This window comes from Hippocampus comes, unplaced genomic scaffold, assembly GCF_001891065.2.
Source record: "Hippocampus comes isolate QL1 unplaced genomic scaffold, H_comes_QL1_v1.1 scaffold9, whole genome shotgun sequence".
NCBI classification, from domain to species: domain Eukaryota; kingdom Metazoa; phylum Chordata; class Actinopteri; order Syngnathiformes; family Syngnathidae; genus Hippocampus; species Hippocampus comes.
In genome coordinates, this window is record NW_017805275.1 from 6497771 (window position 1) to 6505664 (window position 7894).

General features: G+C 44.2%; 2 long non-coding RNA genes across 2 annotated transcripts; both read right to left on the minus strand.

Annotated features, from left to right (window-relative positions):
- Positions 1 to 2471: 2471 nt before the first annotated feature.
- LOC109515813 (uncharacterized) lies at positions 2472 to 3903 on the minus strand. The gene is made up of 3 exons (XR_002168262.1): positions 3784 to 3903; positions 3060 to 3155; positions 2472 to 2549 (listed from the first exon to the last, which is right to left on the minus strand). It is a non-coding gene; the product is annotated as an uncharacterized LOC109515813 (long non-coding RNA).
- Positions 3904 to 6437: 2534 nt separating this feature from the next.
- Positions 6438 to 6863, minus strand: LOC109515814 (uncharacterized). Its single transcript, XR_002168263.1, has 2 exons — positions 6829 to 6863; positions 6438 to 6624 (listed from the first exon to the last, which is right to left on the minus strand). It is a non-coding gene; the product is annotated as an uncharacterized LOC109515814 (long non-coding RNA).
- Positions 6864 to 7894: the final 1031 nt, after the last annotated feature.

Sequence of the window (7894 nt, forward strand, 5' to 3'; positions counted from 1 at the left end):
ATTGGACATCACATTGGCGATAAAGACGACCCTTCACTTGGTCCCGTTGCTGGCAGCATAAATCTCTCAGGCAGTCAGATTCGAGGCGATTGGACTATCCGAAACTTAGCAATGTGAAGCAAACCGTAATACCGTAATGTATCTCCACAGGAAGTAGGAGAGACAGAGGCAGGCATTCTGGCAGGCACTGACTCTCCGAAGCCCCATCTCTATGCATGCTAAAAAAAATTAAAACATCAAATAACGTTTGGGGACCTTTGGTCTATGGCACAAACAGTACTTTTAGCGTGACAGAGGCACACATAAGGTAGCGTCATCTTTCTCGTGAAAGTCATTGATGACGATTTAGAAATAGGCTCCAGCTCGTGATATAAGCTCACGTGGCAAATGCAGGAACGAGCTGGCGCCACGGAATAAGCCGTTCAGTGACCACAACCGCAAAGTGAATTCACAGTTCACTTGTGGCACTTCACCAACTGTGATGAGCAGGTTATGCAAGAAAAACAAACCTCTGCCCTCTTAGCAAATATGAACACATCATGCAACCAAATAATCATGATGGAGATTTATTCTTCAAAAGTTGAAGATGCTTCCGCTTTGTGTGTTCTTGGTGGGGTCAGGTTGGTGATTCGTCAAGATCTTTGCAGCAGTAGCCTAAATAGTGGTGACACGACAGTTGGTTCAACTCCCCTGTCCCATTGAGGGGTTTGCGTTGACGGCATGGTTAGTGGCCCGCTTTTGATGATACGCAAACTCAAGGGTTGCAGTGTGTCCAGAACTGCCTTCTTTACGTGTGTAAAACCCATATCTCACCGAGCGGCGAAGGTTTGGCGAGTGCTTGCGTGATGCTCAAATGTTGATTTTTCATCAGGGTGCATTGAGGGACGTAAACGGTCGCAAAGTGGCACGCGAAACATTCGCCAAGAGTTTCAATGGTCACAGCTAGCATTTGTATGTTTCAACTTTCTTTGCGACAAGAAAACCTGTTTGCAGCCTTTTAAGAACCCTGACGAAAAGCCAACATTTGCGACCTAGGTAAACACTCGCGGCTCAGTGAGGGGATTTTAGGCCTGAGAGTTTGAGGGTTCTACGCAGACTGTTAGTTCTTCCCCAATACAGTGGTACCTCGACTTACGAACGTCTTTTCAGACAAAATTTTCAAGTTACAAAATGCCTCAAGAGGAAAATATTGCCTCTTGTTACGAAAGAAATTTCAAGATACGAAAGGTAAAAATACTGTTTGGTCTGCTACTCGCAGCTCCGAGTTTCCTGAACGCAACATACTTATGGCTGCTCTCCCATTGGGTATTACGCAGGATAATCCTGGCATCCCATTGGCTAAGAGGGACCCCTACCGTGTGTGTCTATGTGTGTCAATAAATAGAGATGCGTCGATGTAGCGTCCTCGTCAATCCCCCCACGGGCTATGAGGCGTTCCGATAGTTTTATGTAAATGTGAATCACCCAGAAAAAGTGTACACCAGCCGGGCGGTCGCTCACTACGCTGATGTTTGCCTTGGACATTTTTGAAGGATTGTTAAAAGCCGACAAAAGCAAACGTACTTGGATCAGTTCTTTACAAAACGCCAGGCAAAAACCTCATCGAAGACAGCACATGAGCTCAAGAGGGCAAAAAACGATGAGGGCCCAGTTAAAAGTAAAATGACCATTATTTTTAATCTTTGTTTTTTACATGATGCACAATTCCTTTATTGCGCAATAATCTGATTCCATCCATTTTTGGATCCGCTTTATCCTGACAAGGATCCATGAGGATCCCTACATTTCTTGCAGTTTCTGTTGAGAAACATTCTAAAACTCTTCACAAAGTGGTGAATGTCATCCCATGCTTGCTTGTGAACGCCAGAGCCTTTCACTGATGTAGCCTTTATCCCCAGTCATGACACTCACTCCTTTCCAATGAACCTCTTCACCTGTGGAGTATTCCGAATATGTGTGAAAAAAAACATGAATCCAAAATTGTTTCTCTCATTCCCCAAATGAAGACGAACACTTGGAAAGCACCTTTGTTGAGCGAGGCACCAGGAGGATGGTGGTGAAGCTGGTGGCATGTGTGTTTGTTGTGTCCATGCGCCACGTTCACGCCCAGTGCAGTCGACTGCATCGAGTGGTGCCCCATGATTAAAAATGCTTTTGTGTGCTCAGAAGCCACTTGAGCCATTGGCCCAACAGGATAGTAATTTTTTTTTTTTTGTCCAGGGTATGCATGGCGAGCACTCATAGCCAGTTACTTTCAACACAAGAAGAATTTCACAATCACACAGAATGCAAGAAAAAAAAAATCCTCCATTTATTTTTTTTATAACGTTTTTTAATGCTTTCCAACGAAACTACAGAGAAAATAGGTTGAACCACCAACACACTCCAATCCTTTGGTAATTATATGAAAGGATTGTGTAAGACGTCCATTTTGAAGGACTTCAAGTTGGGGGTTTGTCCGCTGGCACTGTGTCCATTTTGGAGGACTTCAAGTTGGGGGTTTGTCCGCTGGCACTGTCACGGCCACACGCACTCCTGGCCACCGGTGGCTGGAAGACAGAAAGGACAACATGCGACCATGTCAATTTTCTTTTGTTTCTGCGATTAATCACAGTGAACCCCCATTAATTGTGGGGGCAGTGGTGGTTGTAGAGTAGCTTGAAAGACATCGTCTGGTCGAAACTACCGTGCTTGTGCAAACAAGCAATGAGAGACAGAAGGCGGACTTATTGGATGTCAGTCATGAATCGCACATGGGTGCAGTTGTTTCTTGCAAGTGGAATGGGACAGGATGGGGTTAGACATGGCAGCACTGCTTATTGTCAGGCCATAGTGACAACTTTGCATATTGTTTCTGATGGTTTGAGCACATATCAAAAGCAAATATCTTGCTGAATTGTTCAAACCTTCATATTTGTATTTTTTTAAGCAATCAATTTACACAATTTGGTCAGTGTGCCAACTCCACGCTGGTGGCAAAAATGGAAAGCACATTTGGGTTTTGCTTTCTGTGTGCACAAGGCTGGCAAAAGACGATGAAACAATGTACAGGTACTCACATGGGTTATCACGGCAGATTTTGCCCGGCTCACACAGGACCCAATAATCACAGATTCCCCCAGACGGCCCACAGGTACGGCAATACTGAGCTTCACCTGAGGGGTAGAGTTGGGAGTGTTTGATCAATTGAAATGATTTTTTTTCCTTTCGGCTTGTCCCATTCAGCGTCGCCGCAGCGTGTCATCCATTTCCATCAGTTTGTCTTGCGCGTCCTCCTCTCCAACACCGACTGCCCTCGTTTGGCTTTTGACTGCGCATGAGACTTGATTTTGAGTTTTAATCATTTTTGTGCTTTCTGTTGTATTCGTTATTGAATTATTTTATTGTTCGTTGCTGTCTGAATTGTTTTTTGCTCCATGTGCAGCACTTTGTATACAGCGGTGGTTGTTTTAAAGTGCTCTATAAACACAGTTAATTTGACTTGACTCATGTCTTCCATCGCTCCATCCGTCGAGCTTGTCTTCAGTCTTCCTCTTGCCCTCTTTCCCAGAGCCTCCAATTCTCGTCACCCTTCCACCAACATATCCTGTCCTGTAAACGCGACCCAACCAGCTAAGTCAGCTCTCTCTAGCCTTTCCCCCCAAAGCATTGTGTGGAATTGTGGCTCCTCATAATTTAGTCTCATGAAATGTAACACCCCCCCCCAACCCCCTTGTATTAGTACAGCTCCTTTCTCTACTGTGTAGAATAAACTAGGCTGTCTGAAAGGAAAATGACACTCACCAGCTGTGACCAGCACGGCGACGCAGAAAGCCAAGATCAACCACTTCATTGTCATGTTCACCACGATAGCCTGTCGTCGACTTGTCAGTTTACGCTTCTTCGACTCAACGATCACTTCAGTCCAATGTGGTCTTTTATACATTAGTTGCTCTTGTTTGCTTGTTGTCTTTTCCAGCCTTGCCCCTCGTCCAAATATGTATCTATATGATTTCTCATGGTCCCACCCTGACTCGAGGCGTTCGTCAGCCCCCCTTCACACAACCCAATTTATGACGTGAACGATTTAATGCACAGGTCCAGTCCTATAGAGCTTGCCAATGAGCTGATCAGTTGGATCAGGTGTGTTGCAGCAGGGAGAGATGGCAAACATGCAGGACGCCGGCCCTCGAGGACCAGACTTTGACACCGATGATTTCATGTGAAGAAACTGTACATTAAAACCTGCTTTGCGTGCTTTAAACAAGGGACCTAACTTGTCATCATTGGTAAAATGACATTTATTTACCTGAACTTTTTACTCTTGATGAACTTAGCGACGAATTTCTCAAAGGGCCGAAATTTCTCTCTTTTCGTCAAGTAAAATTGGACTGAAACGAAAATACAATCAAATGCCTAAATTATGACGAAAAATTGTTGTCAAAATGAACAACGGGGAGGGCTGAACACATTTAGGGGGAAAAAAAATTGAATTGCGATTTCTCTGACACAAATTGTGTTTTCAATTCATTTCATGATTTTCTTCAAATTAAGCTTCAATGCGAAATTCACTCGGTACTGTAACTTTTAGGCACATGACCTAAAATAACACCTTACGTGCTAACCAGTAGACCACCGTGCCGCTCGCTCAAAACATATGCAACCAACATTTCAGAGTTCTTTTTTTTTTCACTGCAAAAAAATGATTTTAATGCGACTTACTATCATGCTGAAGGCAGTTGCTCATGGACAGATTTCTCATCGTCAAGCCTGTTGGTCCATGCCATCCATAGCATTTTGGATGCAAGACGCAAATTCCCGACATCAATGCCAGGCAGAGGAAAAGTTTCACTTTTCTGTCATGGCATTGCATAGCTCACCTGAGGAGTAGAGTTGGGGGTGTTTGATAAGTTGAACTTATTTTTTTCCTCACACAACAAAAGATTCTTAGGATGATTGTTGGGATCATTGTCATCAAGTAACCTATGCAGAGGTACCTGTAATTCGGCAGTCACTATCTCTTTGAACAATGGAAAGAGGGGAAAACATTCATTACTTTCACACCATAGCAAGCAAAACACATGGCCAAGAAGTCATCGTTGAACATGCCATCCACAGTCATGCTTTCATCAATTAAATGCACACATGTACCAGTAAACACCCTCACAATACAAGCAAGAACAAATCTAAGAAAAAACAACATCAAGAATTGTCAAAAATTAAGACTTTGGCGTTGATGTGCTTTTTCGATATGAATTGAATGAATGAGCCACTGACTGCAGTATGCGAAATGGTAAAATAAATAAATAAAATTTCAGTGCACAACAGGTTATGTATCTCACCGAGCGAAAAAGGTTGGGCGAGTGCTTGGGTGAGGTTCCAATGTTGATTTTGCATCAGGTTGTATTCAAGGTGAGAGGATCAGTTCAAGCAAATGTGTTCTTTCATACATTAGTATCTCTTGTTTGCTTATCGTCTGACTTTACAGCCCCGGTCCAAATATATGTATCTGTTTCATTATTCCTGATTATTCATTCATCAAATTGTAAACTTTGCCGACGCCTTGGAATGAGCCTGTCTCCAGTCACGTTGCCCCCGGTTATGATGTGTTTGAGCAACTGACAGGGTGCCTCAGCACACCAGGAGAAGAGGGAAAAAAATACATTAGCAGCAATGTTTAAACATCCATCCATCCATCCATGATCTGATGCGTTTATTTTCACAAGGGCCGCGGTCTTGCTAGAACCAATCCCAGCTGTCTTCGGGCTGGAGGTGGCTTACACCCTCAACTGGTTGCCCGCCATCGCAGGACACGCAGAGGCGAAGAACAAGTCGCGCTCACAATCGCACCGAAGGACAATTTAGAGTAATCGCTTAAGTTACCTATCCGACATGTTTTTGCAATCTGGGAGTCAACCGGAGTAAAACCCACTCAGGCCCAGGGAGAACATGCAAACTCCACACAGGATGGCTTCGGACCGGGATCGAACTCACGATCTTGCACTGTGAGGTCCGCACGCGCTAACCACTGGACAATGCTTCAACTTGACGAGAGATATGGCTTGTACTCTGCTATCTGTAGCAAGGTTCTCAATGCCTTGACCTGGTTTGATAAGAGGTCAAAAAACGTGAATGCAAAAATGTTCCTGTCATTCCCTGAATGAAGATGAACACTTGGAAAGCACCTTTGTTGAGCGAGGCACCAGGAGGATGGTGGTGAAGCTGGTGGCATGTGTGTTTGTTGCGTCCATGCGCCACATACACGCAGTGCAGCAGACTGTATTGTTGAAAATACTTTTGTTGTGTTTTTTTTGTGCTCAGAAGCCACTTGAGCCATTGGCCCAACGGGATAGTAGTTTCTTTTGCAGGGTATGCATGGCCAGCACCCAAAGCCGGTTACTTTGAACGTGACAAGAATTTTTCAATCACACAGAATACAAGCAAAAAAAGCCCCCAATTTTTTTTATAACGTTTTTTAATGCTTTGCAACTAAACTACAGAGAAAATAGGTTGAACCACCAACACCCTCCAATTCTTTGATGCTCTTATTTCAGGAGTGTCGAAGAGGTCCATTCTGGAGCACTTCAAGGTGGCGGTTAGTCAACTGTCACGGTCACGGATCCGCGCAATACTGTCCGATGTTGACTGCAAGACAGAGAAAGAACAATATGTGACGATGTCAATATTCTTTCGTTTCTGTGATTCAGTGAAGCCCCATTTACTGTGAGGGCCTTTGACACACGTTGATCATCTTCGTAAGCCCCCCAGTGTGCCAAACCCACATCTGGCTTTTGCTTTCTCTGTGCACAAGGTTGGCAAAATAGGATGAAACAATGTACAGCTACTCACGTGGCTGATTACGGCAGACTTGGCCCGGTGCACACGTTTGAATGCGAGGAATGCATGGTAGCCCAAACGAGAAAACACAGTAATTGCATTGCAGGGCTTCACCTGAGGGGTAGAGTTGGGAGTGTTTGATCAATTGAAATGATTTTTTTTCCTTTCGGCTTGTCCCATTCAGCGTCGCCGCAGCGTCGTCTCGGACACCAACTGCCCTCGTTTAGCTTTTGACTGCGCATGAGACTTGATTCTGGGTTTGACAGTTTTTGTGCTTTCTACTGTCTTCGTTATTGATTTGTTTTATTGTTTGTTGCTGTATGAATTTTTTTTTTGCTCCATGTACAGCACTTTGTATACAGCGGTGGTTGTTTTAAAGTGCTCTATAAATACGGTTGATTTGACTTGGCTCATGTCTTCCCTCGCTCCATCCGTCGAGCTCCTCTTCAGTCTTCCTCTTTCCCGGCACCTCCATTCTCGTCACCCTTCTACCAACATATTCTGTCCCATGAACGCGACCCAACCAGTTAAGTCGGCTCTCTCTAACATTTTCCCCCGCCAAAACGATCAAACCTCGGGTTTTCCCTCTGATGAGCTCATTTCTGATCCAATCCATCCTCGCCACTCCAAAAGAAAAACTCGACTTCCTGTCGTTTTGTCACTGCAACTGTCTCGAATCCGCACATCATGGCCGGCCTCACCAGTGGTTTCGAAACTTTGCCCTTTGCCCGAACAAGAGACTCTTCTACCACAACGAGGACATGTATTTGATAATTAAATTGATTTTGAAACAATCAGACTTCCTTCTTGTGGTCATGGTTATTGTGTGTGTGTGGGGGGTGGGGGGCAGTGTTCTTGTGGAATTATGATTTATCACGGTTTCTACATAGTTTATGAGACCTTTGTTTTCGAATTACAGCTTCTCAATATTTAGTCTCATGAAATGTAACCCCACCCCTTTTGTATTAGTACGGCTCCTTTCTCGCAAAATTATGACATCTCCTATAAAATTGCTGATTTATTCTCGTGAAATCTAGACTGACCGAAAGGAAAATGACACTCACCAGCTGTGACCAGC